Source organism: Oryx dammah, unplaced genomic scaffold, assembly GCF_014754425.2.
Source record: "Oryx dammah isolate SB20612 unplaced genomic scaffold, SCBI_Odam_1.1 HiC_scaffold_17, whole genome shotgun sequence".
NCBI lineage: Eukaryota > Metazoa > Chordata > Mammalia > Artiodactyla > Bovidae > Oryx > Oryx dammah.
In genome coordinates this window covers 18,410,630-18,435,828 of record NW_024070201.1, presented here as the reverse complement: position 1 = coordinate 18,435,828, position 25,199 = coordinate 18,410,630, and positions in this window count along the sequence as shown.

Sequence of the window (25,199 nt, the reverse complement as noted above, 5' to 3'; positions counted from 1 at the left end):
AAATAGATCGGGAAACAGTGGAAACAGTGTCAGACTTTATTTGGGGGGGCTCAAAACACTGCAGATGGTGATTGCAGCCATGAAATTAAAAGACGCTTACTCCTTGGAAGAAAAGGTATGACCAACCTAGATAGCATGTTGAAAAGCAGAGACATTACTTTGCCAACAAAGGTTCATCTAGTCAAGGCTACGGTTTTCCCAGTGGTCATGTGTGGATGTGAGAGTTGGACTGTAAAGAAAGCTGAGCACCGAAGAATTGATGGTTTTGAACTGTGGTGTTGGAGAAGACTCTTGAGAGTCCCTTGGACTGCAAGGAGATCCAACCAGTCCATTCTGAAGGAGATCAGGCCTGGGATTTCTTTGGAAGGAATGATGCTAAAGCTGAAACTCCAATACTTTGGCCACCTCATGGGAAGAGTTGACTCATTGGAAAAGAGTCTGATGCTGGGAGTGATTAGGGGCAGGAGGAGAAGGGGAAGACAGAGGATGAGATGGCTGGATGGCATCACTGACTCGATGAATGTAAGTCTGAGTGAACTCCCGGAGTTGGTGATGTACAGGGAGGCCTGGCGTGCTGCAATTCATGGGGTCGCAAAAGTCAGACATGACCGAGCGACTGAACTGAACTGAACTGAGCAATTGCTAGTAACTAAAAAAAATTCAAAATCACGTAAAGAGAAAGGCAAGATAGAATTCAGTGTAAATAGAGGCTCCTTTTAAATTATTTTTTATTCTAGGTAATAAAACTTTTTTTTTAGATATCCAAATGAGACAATTGAATGCATTATACTTTGAAAAATAATGTTTCTAGCTCTTTATTTGGGCCTCAAATGTAGAGTTTTTCATTTGTTATGTCAAGTTTGCTCTATTTTACTGATTATCAAGTGTCCTGGGAATTCTAGAAACACTAAGGAAGTCACACTAACGGTTAGTTATTGTACTAAGTTCTAGGCATACAACGTAAATACAGAAAAAGGAGTCTGTGATTTGGACAAGGAAAAAGAGATTGATAGGCCACTGGAAGAATGCCAAGTGTTGTTGCCACAAAGTCACTGCTAGGAAATATGATAGACACAAGTAAGATAGCATTTAATTGTCTGGTAAAGACAGGAATTTTCACTGAAAGTGTAGTATTTGCATTGGGCTTGGAATACTGACTGACTAGCATCAGGCATGGAGAAGGCAATGGCAACCCACTCCAGTACTCTTGCCTGGAAAATTCCATGGATGGAGGAGCCTGGTAGGTTGCAGTCCATGGAGTGGCTGACACGAATGAACAACTTCACTTTCTTTTTTTTTTTTTTTTTTTGAGTTGTTTGCAAATTTTATTATATAAACACTGCCATAACATCTTGGTTAAAAAAAAAAAGAGTACTTCTTTGATTATTTCCTTATAAATCTTTCCTAGAAGTAACTTTTCACTTTCATGCATTGGAGAAGGAAATGGCAACTCACTCCAGTGTTCTTGCCTGGAGAATCCCAGGAATGGGGGAGCCTGGTGGGCTGCCTATCGGGTTGCACAGAGTGGGACACAACTGAAGCGACTTAGCAGCAACAGCAGCAGCATCAGTCAACACAGAAAAGAGAGGAAAGCCCACCAGGCAGAAAGAATAGAATGACCAAGGCAACAATGTGGATGTTGATCAGATCTGTATTTGAGAAAAATAACACAAGAGAAGACTCTACACATGAACATCACCAGATGGTCAACACTGAACTCAGATTGATTCTATTCTTTGTGGCCAAAGATGAAGAAGCTCTATAGAGTCAGCAAAAATAAGATCGGGAGCTGACTGTGGGCCCAGACAATGAACTCCTTATTGCCAAATACAGACTGAAATTGAAGAAAGTGGAGAAAACCACTAGACCATTCAAGTATGCCCTAAATAAAATCCCTTATGACTGTACAGTGGAAGTGAGAAATATATTTAAGGGAATAGATCTGATAGACAGAGTGTCTGATCAACTATGGATGGAGGTTCATGACACTGTACAGGAGACAGGGATGAAGACCATCCTCAAGAAAAAGAAATGCAAAAAAGCAAAATGGCTGTCTGAGGAGGCCTTACAAATAGCTGTTAAAAGAAGGGAAGTGAAAAGCAAAGGAGAAAAGGAAAGATATAGCTATTTGAATGCAGAGTTCCAAAGAATAGCAAGGAGAGATAAGAAAGCTTTCTTCAGCGATCAATGCAAAGAAATAGAGGGAAACAACAGAATGGGAAAGACTAGAGATCTCTTCAAGAAAATTAGAGATACCAAGGGAACATTTCATGCAAAGATGGGCTCGATAAAGGACAAAAATTGTAGGGACCTAACAGAAGCAGAAGATATTAAGAAGAGGTGGCAAGAATACACAGAAGTACTGTACAAAAAAAGATCTTCACCACCCAGATAATCACGATGGTGTGATCACTCACCTAGAGCCAGACATCCTGGAATGTGAAGTCAAGTGGGCCTTAGGAAACATCACTATGAACAAAACTAGTGGAGGTGATGGAATCCCAGTTGAGCTATTTCAAATCTTAAGAGATGATACTGTGAAAGTGCTGCACTCAATATGCCAACAAATTTGGAAAACTCAACAGTGGCCACAGGATTGGAAAAGGTCAGTTTCATTCCAATCCCAAAGAAAGGCAATGCCAAAGAATGTTCAAATTACTACACAATTGCACTCATCTCACACGCTAGTAAAGTAATGCTCACAGTTCTCCAAGCCAGGCTTCAAGCAGTACGTGAACAATGAATTTCCAGATGTTCAAGCTTGTTTTAGAAAATGCAGAGGAACCAGAGTCCAAATTTCCAACATCCAATGGATCATCAAAAAAGCAAGAGAGTTCCAGAAAAACATCTATTTCTGCTTTATTGACTGTGCTAAAACCTTTGACTGTGTGGATCACAAGAAACTGTGGAAATATCTGAAAGAGATGTGAATACCACACCACCTCTTGAGAAACTTGTATGTAGGTCAGGAAGCAACAGGTAGAACTGGACACAGAACAACAGACTGGTTCCGAATAGGAAAGGGAGTATGTCAAGACTGTATATTGTCACCCTGCTTATTTAACTTCTATGCAGAGTACATCATGAGAAATGCTGGACTGGAAGAAACACAAGCTGGAATCAAGATTGCCGGGAGAAATATCAATAACCTCAGATATGCAGATGACACCACCCTTATGGCAGAAACTGAAGAGGAACTAAAAAGCCTCTTGATGAAAGTGAAAGTGGAGAATGAAAAAGTTGGCTTAAACTCAACATTCAGAAAATGAAGATCATGGCATCTGGTCCCATCACTTCATGGGAAATAGATGGGGAAACAGTGGAAACAGTGTCAGACTATTTTGGGGGCTCCAAAATCACTGCAGATGGTGATTGCAGCCATGAAATTAAAAGACGCTTACTCCTTGGAAGAAAAGTTATGACCAACCTATATAGCACATTCAAAAGCAGAGACATTGCTTTGCTGACTAAGGTCCATCTAGTCAAGGCTATGGTTTTTCCAGTAGTCATGTATGGATGTGAGAGTTGGACTGTGAAGAAGGCTGAGCACCAAAGAATTGATGCTTTTGAACTGTGGTACTGGAGAAGACTCTTGAGAGTCCCTTGGACTGCAAGGAGATCCAACCAGTCCATTCTGAAGGAGATTAGCCCTGGGATCTTTGGAAGGAATGATGCTAAAGCTGAAACTCCAGTACTTTGGCCACCTCATGTGAAGAGTTGACTCATTGGAAAAGATTCTGATTCTGGGAGTGATTGGGGGCAGGAGGAGAACGGGACAACAGAGGATGAGATGGCTGGATGGCATCACTGGCTCGATGGACATGAGTCTGAGTGAACTCCGGGATTGGTGATGGACAGGGAGGCCTGGCCTGCTGCGATTCATGGCGTCGCAAAGAGTCGGACATGACCTAGCAACTGAACTGAACTGAAGTGAACTGAACATTTGAGTGAAGAGTGAACTGAACTGGGGTGTTCTGGAAGAAATTAGACGGGTTCATAATACCTGCAATTATTTAGGTGAGAGATAAAGGGGCTAAGCTAGGTCAGCAGTAGAAGATGCCATATAAATCCAAACAAAAATGGAAAACCCATCATATCACCCAAAGAGTGGCATGAATCTTCAAATTATCAGCCATTTAGTTATCAATGGTTTATGGTTTTCTGCATCTCTGCATTTTTGTTAGGGGTCCCCCATTCAACACCCCATTCAAGATACCCAGTGCCCATGAGCTGTCTTTTGGGTATTTGGAGCCTCCATACCCAGGAAACACCCAGATTTTCCTGCTCTTTAATTCTTGAACAATAATTCTTAAAAACTTTGAACAACTTGTCTACCTATGCAGTTATACTCTTACCCTTCTATAAAAAGTTGGCCATTTCCAATGAAATCCTCATAGGAATTTGAGTATTTTAGCAGCTACCTTCTGAAAATATTCGTTGGCCTAAAGGAATCACTCCAGCAGTGGGTATTTCCAGCATGTTGGTATGTCAAATTCAGGGCAGAGAGGGGGAAAGGGGTAATTTGAAACCAAGAGCCACATTAGAACCCCTCAGAGATTCATACTTTCCAGTACTTTCCTGATTCACAGTTATATGTAAGCAGCTGCTGTAGGAAAAAGAAAATCTATCATTGATCTGAAACACACACACACAAGATTATAAAGATTTTTTGGTCTATTTAAAAGTGTGTTCACAAGTCCCATATGGGGAGGGGAAGAATGGGTGTGCCTGAGGTGCAGCATGATTTACAAATCTGTTTTATTTTCTACCCCTGCTGTGGTGATGAAGTTGTTACAACAGCCTGCCTATTTTGGGGTCAGGGTATTTGGAGAAACCATGACTGCAAATGCAGTGTTCACAAAAATCTGGCATTTTCATAAGTGAAGAGTCATGTGATGTTGAAGCCAATGCTGCAAAGTAGAGTGGCAGAACTGAGAGGCACAGTAAAAGATCATCTCTCCATTCCGAATCCATGCAAGTATATGTGGAGTTCCTACAATGTACAAGGCAACAAGAGGCACTAAAATATGTAATCCATAGTTCTCTTTCTCAGAGAATTTCAAACTTACTGAGGAGCCCAGAAAATACAGGAAGAAAATACAAATTAACAAAGGTGAGTATCTCAGTAGAGTGGGAAGAGCACTAGAGGAGTAATCAAGAAGCCTAGATTCTTGAATATCAGAACCTGGGTCTTATATTCATTTGCTATATGAATGCTTAGACAACTCATTAAGTCTCTCACATCTATAAGAGAATTCAAATGTATCAAGGATGGAAAACAAATTTCAAATTAGGTGCCAACTTTCACCAATCAATATTGACTTCGGGGAGCAATGTAATGATATTGATTCTAAAATATACCTGGGCTCAGTGGGAAAGGTGCTATTTTTGATTAGCAATGATTATCATGAGTTTTAAAAGGGAGTTTTAGAGGGAGAGAGCCATAAATATGCCATACTCTTAAATAGATCATCACAGAGATATCTTCCAGCTAAAGTTGGGAAGGGTTGGATCATATTCAATCTACTAACACATATTTATTTATAGAATGTCTTCTGTATGGTTGATGCTGTGCTATGCATTGAGATACCATGAACCCGTGATGCAAACTTTGCAATCAGAGAGCTCATAATATACTATAAATACAGACCTATGATCATCTATTGGGTTGGCAAAAAGCTCCTTTGTTTTTTTAAATATAATAAAAGACACATTTTTATTTTTATGAAGAACTTTGTTGAACAACATATTCACCATTTTATTCCACTACCTTCTGACATTTTTCAAGCAATATCATACTTCTATCTTCCCAAAATTTTTACCTTTTTGAGCAAACAAAACAAAACAAAACAAAACACCTGTTCTAGGTACTTTTTACAGTCTTCCAGGGGAATTTTTTTTCCATTAAGATAATTCTAGAAAGACTGCAATAAAGGGATTTCTGAAGGTGCAATGCCTGATAAGTATGACAATGAATCAGAATTTCCCAGCCACACTGTAACAGTTTTTGCCTGGTTATCAAAGGAACATGCAGTCTTGCATTATCCTGATGGAATATTACATGTTTTCTGTTGACTAATTTTGGACATCAGTGTTGCTTTCAGTTGGTCTAATTGGGAGCAGTACTTCTTGGAATTAATCATTTGTTTTTCTGGAAGGATCTCATAAAAGAATACTCCCTTCCAATCCCACCATATACACAGCATCACCTTCTTTGAATGAAGACTGGATTTTGATGTGGTTGATGGTGGTTCAATTCATTGGCCCTATGAGCACTTCCATTCCACGTTATTGTATAGTATCCACTTTTCAAGACCATGACTTTCCAAGATCCCCACCCCAAACTAGGCAGGCTGTAGTAACACCGTCATCGTCACAGCAGGGGTAAAAAATAAAACAGATTTGTAAATCATGCTGCACATCAAGCACACCCATTCTTCCCTTCCCCATATGGGACTTGTGAACACATTTTTAAACAGACCAAAAAATCTATAATCTTGTGTGTGTGTGTTTTAGGTCAATGATAGATTTTCTTTTTCCTACAGCAGCTGCTTACATACAAGACAGTGCTTTTTTAAAACAGAGCATTTTCATTTATGTAAGTGGAGGATCACATGCAGAATATGGTCAAGAAGTGCTTTTTTGTTTTCCTTTGCTTAACTTACTTGAAATCCAAGCATCAAAGTGATTAACATAACCAAGCTGTTGCAGATAATTTTCAATGCCTAATTTGGATATTTTGAGAATGTCATCTTTCTCCCACAAGGTATAATAACATTGATTGTTCTCAATTCATGTCTCAGTTTGATCGCTATTAATTTCAACTGGTCTACTCGATCATGGAGCAAGCTCAATCATCATTGATGTTGCTCAATCATCACTTGATCATCATCGTCCAGCAAGAAATCTCCATCATGAAATTTCATAAACCACCTTTGACACATTCAACCAGTCACAGCACCTTCTCCATACACTGTACAAAGCTTTTTTTTTTTTTTTGCGTTTGTGTTGAATTTTTAACTTTCTTGAAATAATAAAGTAATATGCTGAAAATAGTTCTTCCATCTTCAGTATTAAAATGGCTACACAAAAATTCACCACCTTAAATGAGTACTTTTAATGCATACTGATATGACAGCTGTCAAAATACAATCTAACAAAATTGTTTCAAATGAAGTTAAATACAACTAAGTGCTACTAGAATATTTTATGGAGAAAAGTGAATGAATCTTTTGGGCAATCCAAAGTAATGCAATATGATTGAGTTCTATTATAAAGGTAGGAGGGAGGGGGGTTCAGGATGGGGAACATGTGTATACCTGTGGTGGATTCATGTTGATGTATGGTAAAACCAATACAATATTGTAAAGTAATTAACCTCCAATTAAAATAAACAAATTTATACATTTTTTTAAAAAAAGGCTACATGATGTAAAAAAGACAGCATACTATTCAAAGTTGTCGTATTCAGAACTAACTTTGAGGGAACTTTAAGGAGATTCCAAGCAGAAAAGTAGAAAGAATGTGAGTACATGTACAAAGTGCTTATGTTTAGGAAACAACAAGGATTCCAGTGTAGATAGATTATCAGGTATTTGGGCACAACTAATAAGGAATGAGGCAAGTAAGTTGAACTGTGCAAATTTGGTGTATGCTGTGTAGGCCAAATAAAAAAATTAACTTTTATTTTTAGGCCACAAAGATCCAGTTAAAAAAAAAAAATCAGTGCCAGAGTAAAGATAAGACAAAAATTGGAGTGGGGGTCAAAATTTCACATCAGAGATAGGGTGACATTTTGAGAATTTTGCAAATGTCTTTAGGAGAGAGAGGGGCCAGGATTAAAGCCAGGGTACAACAAACCTTAAAGAGAAGGCTAAAGGCAAGATTAGTAGCACAGTGAATTCAAGAGAATTTCAGGAATATGAGAGAGAAGACACAAAAGCCTAGGGTGATCAGGGAAACCTTCATGAAAAAGATGAGATTGAGTTGATGGGGTTGAGGAACTGGGCCCCTCTAAGCCACAGAGACGGTTAGCAATAAAATGGGGTCAGAATTCCAGCTACATAGTCCTTAATTTGATCTAATTTGTACCACAAAGTCAACAAGATATTTGTAGTTTTAAGAGAATAAAAGTCTTCATTTTTGTTGTTGTTCAGTCACCCAGTAATGTCCGACTCTTTGCGACCCCCATGGACTGCAGCACATCAGGATCCCTGTGCCTCACCATCTCCCAGAGTTTGCCCAAGTTCATGTTCATTGCATCTGTGATACCATCCAGTCATCTCATCCTCTGATGCCCTCTTCTCCTTCTGCCCTCAAACTTTCCCAGTATCAGGGGCTTTTTCAATGAGTTGTTTGTTTACATCAGATGACCAAAATACTGGAGCCACAGCTTCAGTGTCAGTCCTTCCAGTGAATAGGCAGGGTTGATTTCCCTTCAGATTGACTGATTTGTTCTCTTTGCTGTCCAAGAGACTTTCAGGAGTCTTCTCCAGCACCCTAGTTCAAAGACATCAATTCTTTGGCATTCTGTCTTCTTTACAGTCCAGCTCTCACAACTGTACATGACCCAGGGAAGATCATAGCCTTGCCTATACAGACCTTTGTCATGATCCCCTCCAAGGATCACTGCTTTTTCATGGTGAAGGAGCTTGTGTAACTCAGTGAAGCTATGAGCCACGCCATGCAAAGTCACCCAAGATGGATGGGTCATAGCAGTTCTGACTAAACGTGATCCACTGGAGGAGGGAATGTCAAACCACCCCAGTATACTTGCCATGAAACCCTCATGAACTGTATAAAAGGTCTTCATAAGCTAAGGCAATTAAGAACACTTTTTGAAATGTTAAATAGAGTTCATTCCTAAAGCACCTTCTTCTAACATATGAATGTACATGTGATTCTCTAAGAGGGGAATATAAATAAGGAATGTCTCCCAAATCCAGCTGACTGCAGGCTGCTGTTGTCAGGGACCACCTCATGTAGTGAGTTGTTGCATAGAACACAATTTGGTAACATAGAACCAATTGTCTGAAAATCCTTATGGGATTATTTTAGAAAAGATCTTTCCATCTGAGGGGACATTATATACTTTATTCTTATAACTTTCCTGCAAAAAAATCATTTTTCTTTAGAGTACTGAAGGTAAAGAGATCAGATTTTATACAGTAATAAACCATGTGCAGAGAGCAAATTCGAGTAAAACATCCCACAGAAATCAGTGAACATAAGGAATGAGTCGCTAGGGAGGAGACTGAGACAAAGCACACCATCAATGTGGTCGACAACACCTACATAACTGCTATTTCAAGAAAAGTATAAGAGATGGAGGAAAGTGGTAAGAGGAACAGGAAGCCAAGTGTAGGATGAAGCAAAAACACTAAGGAGGACCTTTCCTGTTCCTGAAATTCCTTTCAATGTTTTCAAAATTGGATTTGCTTATTATCATTAGTTATATTGCATTATCTACACTAGTTTCCATTAACTGTTTTCCAAATGCTGACATCTCTGGGCTGTCCATCAAAATGGCAGGTTTGGGAGAAGAGCTTCATACTGTTGCCTGCATATTCAGCTTCTTAGCAGTGCTGGGAGGTATGTGGTCTAGACAAAGCTAGTTCACAGGAAGCTTTGAGAGGATTAGAAATAGGCATCCCCTCAGACAGGTGCATAGTGTGTTGAGAAACAGTAAATTTTTACAAATTAGTGAAAAGAAATATTTTCTCCAAGCAAATAAAACCCTGTGAACAGAGCACAAATGCAAATTCAGCTTCCACTCCCCTTTACAACCTGTCACCTTTGTTCAGGGCACAACCTGAGCCATCATGCCCTGTCTGTCCTGTCCCTCCCATGGGCTTTCCATGGTAAATCTTTTGAAAAGAAATAGTCCTCTTTCTTCTAGCTCAAGAGTCCCTAACAGAATAGTGTCATCCTGAGACTACAAAGCTGTGACCAGCAAAATATATTGAACTAAGACACCTATCCTTTCTTTAAGCTTCAGTTTTAGCACTGACAAGGTAAACCAAATTTGGGTAAATTATTTCACCTCATGGAATTTTATAGATTTCAAAAATTGCCATAATTTCATGCAGTGCCTCCCATCAAGCCACAAAATCTAGTTCTCCATCTTCAGAATATGGGCTGAGCCTTGTGAGTTAATTTGGTCAATAGTCATTTGGTCAATTGGTCATTGGATGTAATATGATGCAAGTTCTGAATCTAGGGTTCAAGAGGCTTTATACATTTCCACTCAGTTTCTTAGAACTCTGCACAGACACCATGTGAGCAATCCAGGATTGCCTGCTGGGGATGAAAAACCATATGGAGCAGAGCTGAGCTACTGAAGCTGAGACCCACCTAAACCAGCCAGTCACTAGCTGACCTGCAAGCTGACCACAGACCCAGAAGTGAGCTCAGGCCAGTCTCAAAGGGCGGAAAACACAGAGCCAGCCTAACTTGCCAACCAGCAAAATATTGAACTAAATAAATGCTTGTTGTCTTATGCTACCAATTTTTGAGTGTTTTATTGTATAGCAAGTGCTTCTGAGGTGTTTCAGGGGTAAAGGATCCACTCGCCAATGCAAAAGACACAGGGATCAAACCTAGATTGTCCAACTGAGTTATCATTGTGCTAACTTCTACCCTTATTTGATTGGAATTTCCAGAAAGAGTGGAACAAGCCTGGCAGTATCCTCTCTCCAGGCTCCTGTCAATAATTTCTTTCATATCCTGCTTGCCAAGTAAAAAAGTAAGCCTGGACTTTGGTAAAGAGAGACTTTACTTGAAAGAAGTATCAGAAAAAGAAGTTAAAAGGCTATTACAATAGGGAGACTATTGCAGAGGACTTTTGCAATAGGGAGAAGTCTCTATGAGATATGTACATGTTTCAAAACCCATGCCAAAAAAAAAAGGCTTTATTTTATAAGGAAGAGTAAATAGGGCTAGAAAGAACTGGATATGGAAAAGTGAGATAAAGGAGTGAACTAATGGGATCAGGAAATGCTTTCTTTGTGGTCAGTTAATGCTCATGACATTAAAGATGGGCTTCTGTCCTGGCTCAGTCTGATGATAGGTCAAAGTTCAAGGGTGTGAGGGAAGAAGAGAATCTTAACTAAAGTTAAGTCAAGACAGAAGATTGCTTTTTGTTTGTTTGTTTGTTTTAGCAAATCCTGGAATAATGGAAATTACTTCTACGAATCTATCAGAGCTTTGAATAATACTGGTTCTTCATTATTTGTAATGATTTGTTGTTGTTACTTCATCGCTAAGTTGTGTCCAACTCTTTGCGACCCCATGGACTTTGGCATGCCAAGTCAATCTTGTCCAGCATCAGAGTATTTCCAGTGAGTCAGCTCTTTGCTTCAGGTAACAGTAGCCACCATTTATTGAGCACCTTGGAGGCACTGTGGTACATATATTTTATTCTCCCCAATCTTTCAAAAGTAGTGGGTAGTTACTATTATGCTCATTTTATAGCTGAATAAACTTGAGAACTAAAGGGGATATCTTACTTTCCCAAGATCATCACTGATTAACATTTGGGTCCAGATATATCTAGCCCCAAAGATGCTTTTATCATTAGATTGACCAATGGGTACAAACAGCCCAGATAATCATTTCTGCGTCAAAGAATGGTAATTTGGAAGGTCCACGTCTGATCTGACAATTAGTAATCAGGAGGGGCTTCCATGTGTCTTATCTGTGTATACATTCAGTCACTGTCTTAACTAAGCTATATGTCAAAGAGAAATTTTTTACAGAAAAATTATTTCCATAGGCATAAAATGATGGAAGAATCTCTTATTTTTCACTTAATTTTAATTGGAGGATAATTACTTCACAATATTGTGAAGTAATACATCAACATGAATCGACCACAGGTATACATGTGCATCCCTATCCTGAACACATCTCCCACCTCTCTCCTCACCCAATCCCTCTGGGTTATCCCAGAGCACTGGCTTTGGGTGCCCTGCTTCATGCATTAAATATGCATATGGTAATGTACATGTTTCAATGCTATTCTCTCAAATCATCACACCCTTGTCCTCTCCCACTGAGTCCAAAAGTTTGTTCTTTATATCTGTGTCTTCTTTGCTGCCCTGCATGTAGGATCATTGATACCATTTTTTCTAAATTCCATATGTGTGTGTGTGTGTATATATATATGTTAATATATAGTATATGTCTTTCTCTTTCTGACTTACTTCAGTCTGTATAATAGGCCCCATGTTAATCCACCTCACTAGAACTGAAAAATGCATTGCTTTTAATAGCTGAATAATATACCATTCCAACCTGTCAATTGTAAAGGAAATCAGTCCTGAATATTCATTGGAAGGATTGATTGAAGCTGAAACTCCAATACTTTGGCTACCTGATGAGAAGAATCGACTCATTGGAAAAGACCCTGATGCTGGGAAAGATTGAAGACGGGAGGAGAAGGGGAGAACAGAGGATGAGATGGTTGGATGGCATCACTGATTCAATGGGCATGAGTTTGAGTAAACTCCACGAGTTGGTGACAGGGCCAAGGAAGCCTGGCATCTTGCTGTCCATGAGGTCACAAAGAGTCGGACACGACTGAGCAACTGCACTGAAATGAATATTCCATTGTGTATATGTACCACAGCTTTCTTATCCATTTGTCTGCTGATGAATATCTAGGTTGATTCCATGTTCTGGCTATTGTAAACAGTGCTGTGATGAACATTGGGGTACATGTGTCTCTTTCAATTCTGGTTTCCTTGGTGTGTATCCCCAGCAGTGGGATTGTTGGGTCATATGACAGTTCTATTCCCAATTTTTTAAGGAATCTCCATGCTGTTCTCCATAGTGGTTGTACCAGTTTGCATTCCCACCCACAGTGTAAGAGGGTTCCCTTTTCTCCATACCCACTCCAGCATTTATTGTTTGTAGACATTTTGATGATGGCCATTCTATCCACTGTGACATTATAACTCATTTGATTTGCATTTCTCTAATCATGAATGAAGTTAAGCATTTTTTGTGTGTGTGTTTATTAGACATTTGTATGTCTTTTTTGGAGAAATGTCTGTTTAGGTCTTTTTTCCATTTTTTATTGGGTTGTACATTTTTCTGGTATTGAACTACGTGAGCTGCTTGTATATTTTGGAGATTACTTCTTTGTCAGTTGTTTAATTTGCTATTATTTTCTCCCATTCTAAGGACAATCTTTTTACCTTGCTTCCAGTTTCCTTCATTGTGCAAAAGCTTTTAAGTTTAATTACGTTCCATTTGTTTATTTTTGTTTTTATTTCCATTACAAAGGGAGGTGGGTCATAAAGGACCTTTTAATTAATTTATTTATTTATTTTAATTGGAGGCTAATTACTTTACAATATTGTAGTGGTTTTTGCCATACATTGACATGAATCAGCCATGGGTGTACATGTGTTCCCCATCCTGAACCCGCCTCCCACCTCTCTCACCATCCCATCCCTCAGGGTCATCCCAGTGCACCAGCCCTGAGTACCTTGTCCCATGCATCAAACCTGGACTGGTGATCTATTTCACATATGATAATATACATTTTTCAAAGCTATTCTCTCAAATCATCCCACCCTCACCTTCTCCCACAGAGTCCAAAAATCTGTTCTTACATCTGTGTCTCTTTTGCTGTCTTGCATTATGGGGTCATCATTACCATCTTTCTAGGTTTCATATATATGCATTAATATATTATATTGGTGTTTTTCTTTCTGACTTACTTCACTCTGTATAATAGGCTCCAGTTTCATCCACCTCATTAGAATGGATTCAAATGCATTTTTAATAACTGAGTAATATTCGATTGTGTATATGTACCACAGCTTTCTTATCCATTTGTCTGCTGATGAATATCTAGGTTGCTTCCATGTTCTGGCTATTGTAAACAGTGCTGTGATGAACATTGGGGTACATGTGTCTCTTTCAATTCTGGTTTCCTTGGTGTGTATGCCCAGCAGTGGGGTTGCTGGGTCGTATGGCAGTTCTATTTCCAGTTTTTTAAGGAATCTCCACACTGTTCTCCATAGTGGCTGTACTAGTTTGCATTCCCACCAACAGTGTAAGAGGGTTTCCTTTTCTTCACACCCTCCCCAGCATTTATTGTTTGTAGACTTTTTGATGGCAGCCATTCTGATCAGCGTGAGATGATACCTCATTGTGGTTTCAATATGCATTTCTCTGATAAGGAGTGATGTTGAGCAACTTTTCATGTGTTTGTTAGCCATCTGTATGTCTTCTTTGGAGAAATGTCTGTTTAGTTCTTTGGCTCATTTTTTGATTGGGTCATTTATTTTTCTGGAATTGAACTGCAGGAGCTGCTTATATATTTTTGAGATTAATTCTTTGTCAGTTGCTTCATTTGCTATTTTTTTTTTCCATTCTGAAGGCTGTCTTTTCACCTTGCTTATAGTTTCCTTCATTGTGCAAAAGCTTTTAAGTTTAATTAGGTCCTCATTGTTTATTTTTGCTTTTATTTCCATTAATCTGGGAAGTGGATCATAGAGGATCCTGCTGTGATTTATGTCAGAGAGTGTTTTGCCTATGTTTTCCATAGAGGACCTTTCTGTGATTTACGTCAGAGAGTGTTTTGCCTATGTTTTCCTGTAAGAATTTTATAGTTTCTGGTCTTATATTTATATCTTTAATCCATTTTGAGTTTATTTGTGTGTATGGCATTAGAACACATTCTAGTTTCATTCTTTCACATGTAGTTGACCAGTTTTACCAGCAACACTTGTTGAAGAGACTGTCTTTTCTCCATTGTATATTTTTGCCTCCTTTGCAAAGATAAGGTGTCTATAGGTGAATGGATTTATCTTTGGACTTTCTATTTAGTTCATTGATCTATATTTCTGTCTCTGTGCCAGTACCACATTGTCTTTTTGACTGTAGCTTTGTAGTATAGTCTGAAATCAGGAAGATTGATTCCTCCAGTTCCATTATTTTATTTCAAGATTGCTTTGGCTATTCAGGGTCTTTTGTGTTTCCATACAATTGTGAAATTATTTGGTATATTTCTGTGAAGAATACCATTGGTAATTTGATAGAGATTGCATTGAATCTATACATTGTTTTGGGTGAAAGTGAAGTTGCTCAGTCGTGTCCAACTCTTAGCGACCCCAGGGATTGCAGCCCACCAGGCTCCTCTGTCCATGGGATTTTCCAGGCAAGAGTACTGGAGTGGGTTTCCATTGTCTTCTCCATTGCTTTGGGCAGTATACTCATTTTCACTATATTGATCCTTCTGATCCAAGAACATGGTATATTTCTTTATCTATTTGTGTCATCTTTGATTTCTTTCCTTAATATTTTCTATTTTTCTATATAGATGTCTTTTGTTTCTTTAGATAAATTTATTCCTAAGTATTTTATTTTTTTCATTGCAGTGGTGAATGGGATTGTTTCCTTAATTTCTTTTTCTGATTTTTCATTTTTAGTGTATAGGAATTCAGGGATTTCTGTGTATTAATTTTATATCCTGCAACTTTACTATATTCACTGATTAGCTCTAGAAATTTTCTGGTGACATCTTTAGAGTTTTCTGTGCAAAGAATCATGTCATCTGCAAACAGTGAGAGTTTTATTTCTTTTTCAATCTGAAATTCCTTTTATTTGTTTTTCTTCTCTGATTGCTATAGCTAGGACTTTCAGAACTAAGTTGAATAATAATGGTGAGAGTGGACACCCTTGTCTTTTTCCTGATTTTAGAGGAAATGCTTTCAATTTTTCAATTAAGGATAACGTGCTGTGAGTTTGTAATATATTGCTTTTATTATGTTGAGATATGTTCCTTCTATGCCTACTTTCTTGAGAGGTTTTTTTATTATTATTATTATAAATTGTTGAATTTTCTCAAAGGCTTTCTCTGCATCTATTGACATAGTCATATGGTTTTTATCTTTCAGTTTGTTGGTATGGTGTATCACACTGATTGATTTGTGAATATTGAAGAATCCTTGCATCCTGGAATAAAACCCACTTGATAATAATGCATGGTTTATTTAATATGTTGTTGGGTTCTGTTTGTTAGAATTTTGTTGAGGAATTTTGCAGCTATATTCTTCACTGAAATTGGCCTGTGGTTTTGGTGGCTCTGACAGTAAAGCATCTGCCTACAATGCAGGAGACCCGGGTTCAATCACTGGGTTGGGAAGATCTCTTGGAGAATGAAATGGCAACCCACTCCAGTATTCTTGCCTGGAAAATCCCATGAATGGATGAGCCTGGTATGCTATAGTACATGGGGTCTCAAAGAGTCAGACATGACTGAGCAACTTCACTTTCACTTTCTTTTATCTGGTTTCAGTCTCAGGGTGATGGTGGCCTCATAGAATGAGTTTAGGAGGTTTCTTTCAGCTGCAATTTTCTGAAGAGTTTGAGTAAGGGAGGTTTTAGCTCTTCTCTAAATTTTTGGTAGAATTCACCTGTGAAGCCATTTGGTCCTGGCCTTTTGTTTTTTGAAAGATTTTTGATTGCAGTTTAGGTTTCTGTGCTTGAGATTGATCAGTTCAAATTTTCTATTTCTTGTTCTTCAGTTTTGGAAGGTTATAGTTTCCTAAGAATTTGTCCATTTCTTTCAAGTTGTCCATTTTATTAGCATATAATTGCTCATAATATATCTTAATATCATTTTTATTTCTGTGATGACTGTTGTAACTTCTCTGTTTTAATTTCTAATTTTATTGATTTGAATCTTCTCCCTCCCCTGCCCTTTTTTTTTATGATGAGTCTGGCTAACAATTTATTTTGTTTATCTTCTCAAAGAACCAGCTTTTAGTTTTATTGATCTTTGCTATAGCCTCCTTCATTATTTTTCATTTATTTCTGTTTTGGTGTTTATTATTTCTTTCCTTCTACTAACTTTGGGGGTTTTTTTGTTGCAGCCTGGTGGAGCAGAGACCAGAACCTGCCCCATGACTCAAGGGTGTGGCAAACTGCACCCTCGTGATTGTCCTAGTAAGCATGCTGAATGGATATTCTTGGGGCTGAACGTGCACTCTACTCTTTTTCACTGCCTACCCCTGCATCCATCCCCGTGGAAACAAATCAAGATGTCCCCAATAAACAGCAGAGCCTTAACTTTTCCCCTGTTTACTGTGCACTAATCAAATTCTCAATATAACTATTTTCTAATGATTTCTTGTGAATTTTGACAATAAAAGTGTGGGCTGAAAGGAGCCATTTTGTCTTCCTGCCATGGAAAGCAGGAAGGCCCTCTGGCCCCCGCTTGCCAAATTATATGTGTCTATCTTTTCATGACGTGCTCACCGCAGTTTCAGGTCTTTCTCACCCACTGTGCTGGATGCGGCAGTTTTTTTTTTGTTTGTTTGTTTTGTTTTGTTTTTTTAGTGGTGGTGTTCTTTTTTCTAGTTGCTTAGGTGTATGCTTAGGTTGTTTATTTTGTATTTCTCTTGTTTCTTGAGGTAGGCTCTTATTGCTATGAACTTCCCTCTGAGCATTGCTTATACTGAATCCCATTTGGGTTGGGTTGTTTTGGGGTTGTTGTGTTTTCATTATCATTTGCTTCTATGCATATTTTTTCATTTACTTTTTATTTCTTCAGTGATCTGTTGATTATTCATAAGCACATTGTTTATCCTCCATATATTTGTATTTTAAATATTTTTTCCTATAGTTGATATCTAATCTTATAGCACTGTGATCAGAAAAGGTGCTTGAAGTGATTTCATTTTTTTTTTTTTTAATTTGCCGAGGCTAGATTTGTGACCCACAATGTGATCTATCCTGGATAATGTTTCATGTGCACTTGAGATAAAGGTGAGCTCCATTGTTTGGGGGTGAAATGCATTTTAGATATCATTAAGGCCAATGTATCATTTAAAGCTTGTGTTTCCTTGTTAATTTTCTCTTTGGATAACCTTTCTATTGCTGTGATTAGGGTATTAAGTCATCCACTATTATTGTGTTAATATCAATTTCCCTTTTAATAGTTTTTAGCATTTGCCTTATATATTGAGGTGCTCCTATTTTGGGTGCATACATATTTATAATTGTTATATCTTCTTCTTGGATTGATCCCTTGATCATTATGTAGTGTCCTTCATTGTTTCTTATAATGGCCTTTATTTTAAAGTCTATTTTATCTGATGAGAGTATCACTACTCCCACTTACTTTTGGTCTCTGTTTGAATGAAATATCTTTTCCAAGTCTCACACTTTTAGTCTGTATGTGTCCCTAGGTTTTAGGTGGGTCTCTTGCAGACAGCATATATAGGAATCTTGTTTTTATATCTACTTGGCCAGTCTTTGCTTTTGGTTGGAACATTTAACCCATTTATGTTTAAGGCAATTATTGGTAAGTATGATTTCATTACCATTTTACTTTACTGTTTTTGGTTCATTCTTATACTCCTTTTTGTGTTTCCTGTCTAGAGAAAATCCTTTGGCATTTGTTGAAGAGCTGGTTTGGTGGTCCTGAATTCTCTCAGCTTTGGCTTGTCTGTAAAGCTTTGATTTCTCCTTCAAATCTGAATGAGATCCCTGCCAGGGTAGAGTAATCTTAATTGTAGGTTTTTCCCTTTCATCTCTTTAGATACATTCCCTTCTGGTCTGCAGAGTTTCTGCTGAGAGATCAGTTGTTATCTTCATGGGGATCACTTTGTATGTTATTTGTTGCTTTTCCCTTGCTGCTTTTAATATTTGCTTTTTGTGTTTAATTTTTGTTAGTTTGATTAATATGTGTCTTATTGTGTTTCACTTTGGGTTTATCCTGTATAAGACTCTCTGGGCTTCTTGGTCCTGGGTGGCTATTTCCTTCCTCATTTTAGGGAAGTTTTGGACCATTATCTCCTCAAATATTTTTTCATGCACGTTCCTTTTGCCATCTTCTTCTGGGATACCCATGATTCTAATGTTGGGGTGTTTAACATTGTGCCAGAGTTCTCTGAGGCTGTCCTCATTTCTTTTTATTCTTTTTTTCCTGCTCTGTTTTATTTATTTCCACTATTCTATCTTCCAGCTCACTTATCCTTTATTCTGCCTCTACTGTTGATTTCTTACAGAGTGTTTTTAATCTGTTATTACATCGCTTATTCAGTTCAGTTCAGTTCAGTTGCTCAGTCGTGTCTGACTCTTCACGACCCTATGAACCACAACATGCCAGGCCTCCCTGTCCATCACCAACTCCTGGAGTCCACCCAAACCCATGTCCATCGAGTCAGTGATGCCATCCAACCATTTCACCCTCTGTCATCCACTTCTTCTCCTGCCTTCAATCTTTCCCAGCATCAAGGTCTTTTCAAATGAGTCAGATCTTCCCATAAGGTGGCCTAAGTATTAGAGTTTCAGCTTCAACATACACCTACCAATGAACACCCAGGACTGATCTCCTTTAGGACCAACTGGTTGGATCTCCTTGCAGTCCAAGGGACTCTCAAAAGTCTTCTCCAACACCACCGTTCAAAGCATCAATTCTTCAGAGCTCAGCTTTCTTTATAATCCAACTCCCACATCCATACATGACCACTGGAAAAACTATAGCCATGACTAGATGGACCTTTGTTGGCAAAGTAATGTCTCTGCTTTTTAATATGCTGTCTAGGTTAGTCATAACTTTCCTTCCAAGGAGTAAGCATCTTCTAATTTCATGGCTGCAATCATCAGCTGCAGTGATTTTGGAACCCAGAAAAATAAAGTGACACTGTTTCTTCTGTTTCCCCATCTATTTCCCATGAAGTGATGGGACCAGATGCCATGATCTTCATTTTCTGAATGTTGAGCTTTAAGCCAACATTTTCACTCTCCTCTTTCACTTTCATCAAAAGGCTCTTTAGTTCTTCTTCACTTTCTGCCTTAAGGGTAATTTCATCTGCATATCTGAGGTTATTGATATTTCTCCTGGCAATCTTGATTCTAGCTTGTGCTTCCTCCAGCCCAGCGTTTCTCATGATGTACTCTGCATAGAAGTTAAATAAGTAGGGTGACAATATACAGCCTTGACATACTCCTTTTACTACTTGGAACCAGTCTGTTGTTCCATGTCCAGGTCTAACTGTTGCTTCCTGACCTGAATATAGGTTTCTCAAGAGGCAGGTCAGATGGTCTGGTATTCCCATCTCTTTCAGAATGTTCCACAGTTTCTTGTGATCCACACAGTCAAAGGCTTTGACATAGTCAAGAAAGCAGAAATAGATGTTTTTCTGGAACTCTCTTGCTTTTTCCATGATCCAGAGGACGTTGGCCTCCTGATCTCTAGTTCCTCTGCCTTTTTTAAAACCAGCATGAACATCTGGAAGTTTATGGTTCGTGTATTTCTGAAGCCTGACTTGGAGAATATTAAGCATCGCTTTACTAGTGTGTGAGATGAGTGCAATTGTGCGGTATTTGCTTATTTCTGATTGACAATTCTTTATTTCTTCTAAATTCTTGTTAAACCTTTCTTGGATCTTTCCAATCTGTGTCTCTGGTCTATTTATTAATTCCATTTTGTTTTCCAGTTTTTGCATGATCTTTATGATCATTATTCTGAATTTTTATTTTTTTCAAGTAGACTCCCTAGCTCCTCTTTGGTTTGGTGGGTTTTTGTCATGTTCCTTCACCTGCTGGATATTTCTTTTCCTTTTCATTTTGTTTAGTGTGTTGTGTTTGGGGTCTCCTTTCTGGAGGCTGGATGGTTGTAGTTCCTCTTAGTTATGGAGACTGCTCCCTGTGGGTGGGTTTGGACCACTGGCTTGTGAAGGTTTTCTGGTTGGGCGAATTTCTGTCTGTGTTCTGTTGGATGGAACTGGATCTCTTCTCTCTGGAAGGCAACACAGTGTCCAGTAGGGAGTTTTGGGGGTGTATATAGTTTTGTATGGCTTTGGACAGCCCATCTTTTAATGTTCAGGGTTATGTTTGCTTTGTTGGAAAATTAGCATGCAGAGTCTTGCACTGGAGCTTGCTAGCTCTTGGGTGGAACTTGGTCTCAGTGGAATATGGAGGGTTTAGGGTTGGCTCTCATGTATTAATTTTCCCTGGGGTCAGGAGTTTTATGATGGTCCAAAGTTCTGGATTTGAGCCTCATCTCTATTGGTTTCAGTTCTCCCTCTTATAGTGGCTTCAAGACTTTTCTGTCCATCCAACACAGAAGTTAAAACCCTTAGGTTAATGATAAGATAACTCTCCACAGCCAGTAACACCTAAAGAGATTCACAGTTATACAGAGAAGACAAGAGGGAGGAGGAAGATGTTCAAACTGGTTTTAGAAAAGGCAGAAGAACCAGATACCAAATTGTCAACATCCACTGGATCATGGAAAAGCAAGAGAGTTCCAGAAAAACATCTATTTCTGCTTTATTGAGTATGCCAAAGCTTTTGACTGTGTGGATCACAATAAACCGTGGAACATTCTGAAAGAGATGGGAATACCAGACCACCTAACCTGCCTCTTGAGAAACCTATATGGAGGTCAGGAAGCAACAGTTAGAACTGGACATGGAACAACAGACTGGTTTCAAATAGGAAAAGGAGTACATTAAGGCTGTATATTGTCACCCTGCTTATTTAACTTCTATGCAGAGTACATCATGAGAAACGCTGGACTGGAAGAAACACAAACTGGAATCAAGATTGCCGGGAGAAATATCAATAACCTCAGATATGCAGATGACACCACCCTTATGGCAGAAAGTGAAGAGGAACTAAAAAGCCTCTTGATGAAAGTGAAAGAGGAGAATGAAAAAGTTGGCTTAAAGCTCCACATTCAGAAAACGAAGATCATGGCATCCAGTCCCATCACTTCACGGGAAATAGATGGGGAATCAGTGGAAACAGTGTCAGACTTTATTTTGGGAGGCTCCAAAATCACTGCAGATAGTGACTGCAGCCATGAAATTAAAAGACGCTTACTCCTTGGAAGCAAAGTTATGACTAACGTAGATAGCATATTCAAAAGCAGAGACATTACTTTGCCGACTAAGGTCTCTCTAGTCAAGGCTATAGTTTTTCCTGTGGTCATGTATGGATGTGAGAGTTGGACTATGAAGAAAGCTGAGCACCAAAGAATTGACGTTTTTGAACTGTGCTGTTGGAGAAGACTTTTGAGAGTCCCTTGGACTGCAAGGAGATCCAACCAGTCCATTCTGAAGGAGACCAGCCCTGGGATTTCTTTGGAAGGAATGATGCTAAAGCTGAAACTCCAATACTTTGGCCACCTCATGCGAAGAGTTGACTCATTGGAAAAGACTCTGATGCTGGGAGGGATTGGGGACAGGAGGAGAAGGGGACGACAGAGGATGAGATGGCTGGATGACATCACTGACTCGATGGACGTGAGTCTGAGTGAACTCTGGGAGTTGGTGATGGACAGGGAGGCCTGGTGTGCTGCGATTCATGGGGTCGCAGAGAGTCGAACACGACTGAACGACTGAACTGAACTGAACTGAAGAGGAGAAAAAGGAGAGTCAAAAAGAAAGAGAGCAATCAAGCCAGTAATCAAATCCCTAAGTGAAAATAGATACTCAAAATTATACTTTTAAAGATACAAATTTAAAAACAAATATCAAATCACAGAAATTAAAAGCCTAGAATAGAGATTAGACTTTCAAAAATACAATAGAGGTTCAGGATGGGGAACACGTGTATACCTGGGGCGGATTCATGTTGATGTATGGCAAAACCAATACAATATTGTAAAGTAATTAACCTCCAATAAAATAAATAAATTTATATTAAAAATGTAAAAAAAGAAAATAAAAAAATAAAAAACAAAAATTGAACACAAAAACTAAATATATATATATATTGTGGGTCAGTTCAGTGTCAGATAATCCTTTGTTCTGACTGGTATTTGTTCTCAATGTCTACAGTTGCCCCTCAAATGCATAGTCTCAGTTTAACTGCAGGATTTTAATCTGTTGCACCTGCCACGTCCATGGTGGTTCCCCCTTCTTTTCTTTGCTTAGGCTGGCCTCCTCTGCTTGCAAGTCTCTTCAGTGTCTAATCTCTGCCCTGACATGAGGGGGTCAAAGCAGTCACTTATTTGGCTTCACCTTCTCAGTTGTGATGTGGAGAGAGAGAAAGACACTGCAAACAAACACCACTGGCATGTGTGGGGTTCACTTGCAGTGAATGGACCACATGAGGGTTGCTGCAGCCCAAGGTGCCATGCACTTCCCAGGCCAAAGCCACTCAGGCTCCCAGGTGCTCTGCGAGGATACAGTTCCAGGTGGACTGTGCATCTTGTGCTCCTTCCAGGTCCAAGCCACTTAGGTTATCGGGTGTACCATGAGGGCAGTCCCAAGCAGTCCATGCACTTCATGCACTTCCCAGGTTCAAGCAGCTCAGGCTGTGGGTACACTGAGAGGGCACAGTCCCAGGTGGGCCATGCATCGTCTCAGTGGGCGTTGGTCTCAGGCTGTGACACTCCTGGCTGATATGAACCATCCAGGATCACAGGATGATGTAGTTAGTGACTGGCAACCTGCTCGCAACTTGATGGGAGATGTGGACTCTGGGACTGAGATTGCAGTGGCCCCTTGCCTTCCACCTCTGGCTGTCATACACCTACCTCTCTGCCTCTGGAAAGAGGTGGAAAGGGCAGCCGGCTTGCTCACCTTTGGTATCCACTAGGGCATAATCCTTTGTTCTGTGAGCGTGTCAGGGATCACAGTGTGGTGTTAGAGCCTTCCCAAGTGAAAGGTCCTTTGGTTTTTCTTTGTCTCTCTGGTGTTCCCATGGTTTGAGCTGCTATGTCACATTAGTCTCCTCAGAGTGTCCTCAGGGCATTCAACCCCAATCCTTATTCTAAGGACTGATGATGCAGTCTGTACCTCCTCAACCAGCCCCCAATCACTGCAGGCCCAAGAGAGTGTGTGAACCACTTTTCCACTCCTACTTGCCATTCAGCACGAATTCTGTGGTGATTTTCTTTTCTTTTTTGCAGTTTTGCTGCCCTCTGTAATACCAAAGCCCCCACTGATGCCAACTGTGAGAAGGTTTTCTATTGCATGGAAACTTCTTCTCTTTCACAACTCCCTCCCCAGGACACCTCTCCATCCTTACCTTAAATCCTCTGTCTTTATTTTTATCTTTATCTTTTGTCCTACCTCATTTTGAAGAGATTGGTTTACCTTTCTGGGCATCTGGTGTCCTCTGCCAGTGTTAAGTTATTTTGTAGAAGTTGCTCTACATGCAGATGAACTTTTGATGTATTTGTGGGGGAGAAAGTGATCTCCCTGTCCTAGTCCTCCTTCATCTTGAGTCTTCCTTGGAAAAATCTCTTATGCATAGTTGTTTTACAGAAGCACAAGGTGAAAGTAAAAGTCAACACTGTCATATTCAATTACCCAGTCCTATTTATTCAGTCTATTGCAGCAGCTGAAGATAATCTCACAAGCCTCTACAAATGAGAACCTCCCCCTCAAAAGATGGGAGGGCCTTTTCTTCATTTTTTCAAGTGTCATTAAAAGTTCTTTAGTGCTTTCTCCCTTTTGAATTCTCCCATCTGTGAATCTTTGGTTATGTGAAGCTCTAGTTATTAAATGTATATTTAAGCCACGTGGCAGTGTAGGTAGAGAGAGAAATAAGGCATGCAAGTGTATAGCATAGAAACCTAATCACTGTTCAGTATAATTCCTTATAATGTTCTCTGGCTTATCAGCACCTTATTCTCAATTCACCATCTTTAGCTACCTGATTTTCCACGAATAAACTGAAACTGTGAACACTGATTTTTGTTTCAGTTTGACTGAAACAACTCAGTCAACTACAAGCTGAGTTATTGCTCAGTCCTAGAGCAATAACAAAGATGCATAGCTGGAAAGATCTGAAACAGTATGACTGTTAGCCATGTGTGCTCAGTTTAGCAGTTCAGAATATGTCAAGAGCAATAAGATCCCTACACCCAGCCTTTCACCAGTACAGCCTGCACTTGGATGCATGGTTGAGTCTTTCAAAGTACAACTCCAGTTATGTCAACTCTTTCTTCAAATGCCTTGAGCATTGTCCCTGTGCCTATTCAATGATGTCTAAATCCCTTTACATAAAACTCAAGACCTCTCAGCTTTGGATCAAGCTGATGGAGTAGGAAGATGTGGAAGGCACTTCTCAACATGAACAGATCAAAAGTATATCTACATGTGGAATAGTCCTTACTGAAAATCAACTATAAACTGGGAGAAAGTCTCCTGTACAACCAAGGCTGTAAGAAATAGTCATACATAATCAAGTAGGGAGGGAAGAAAAATGACAAGGTC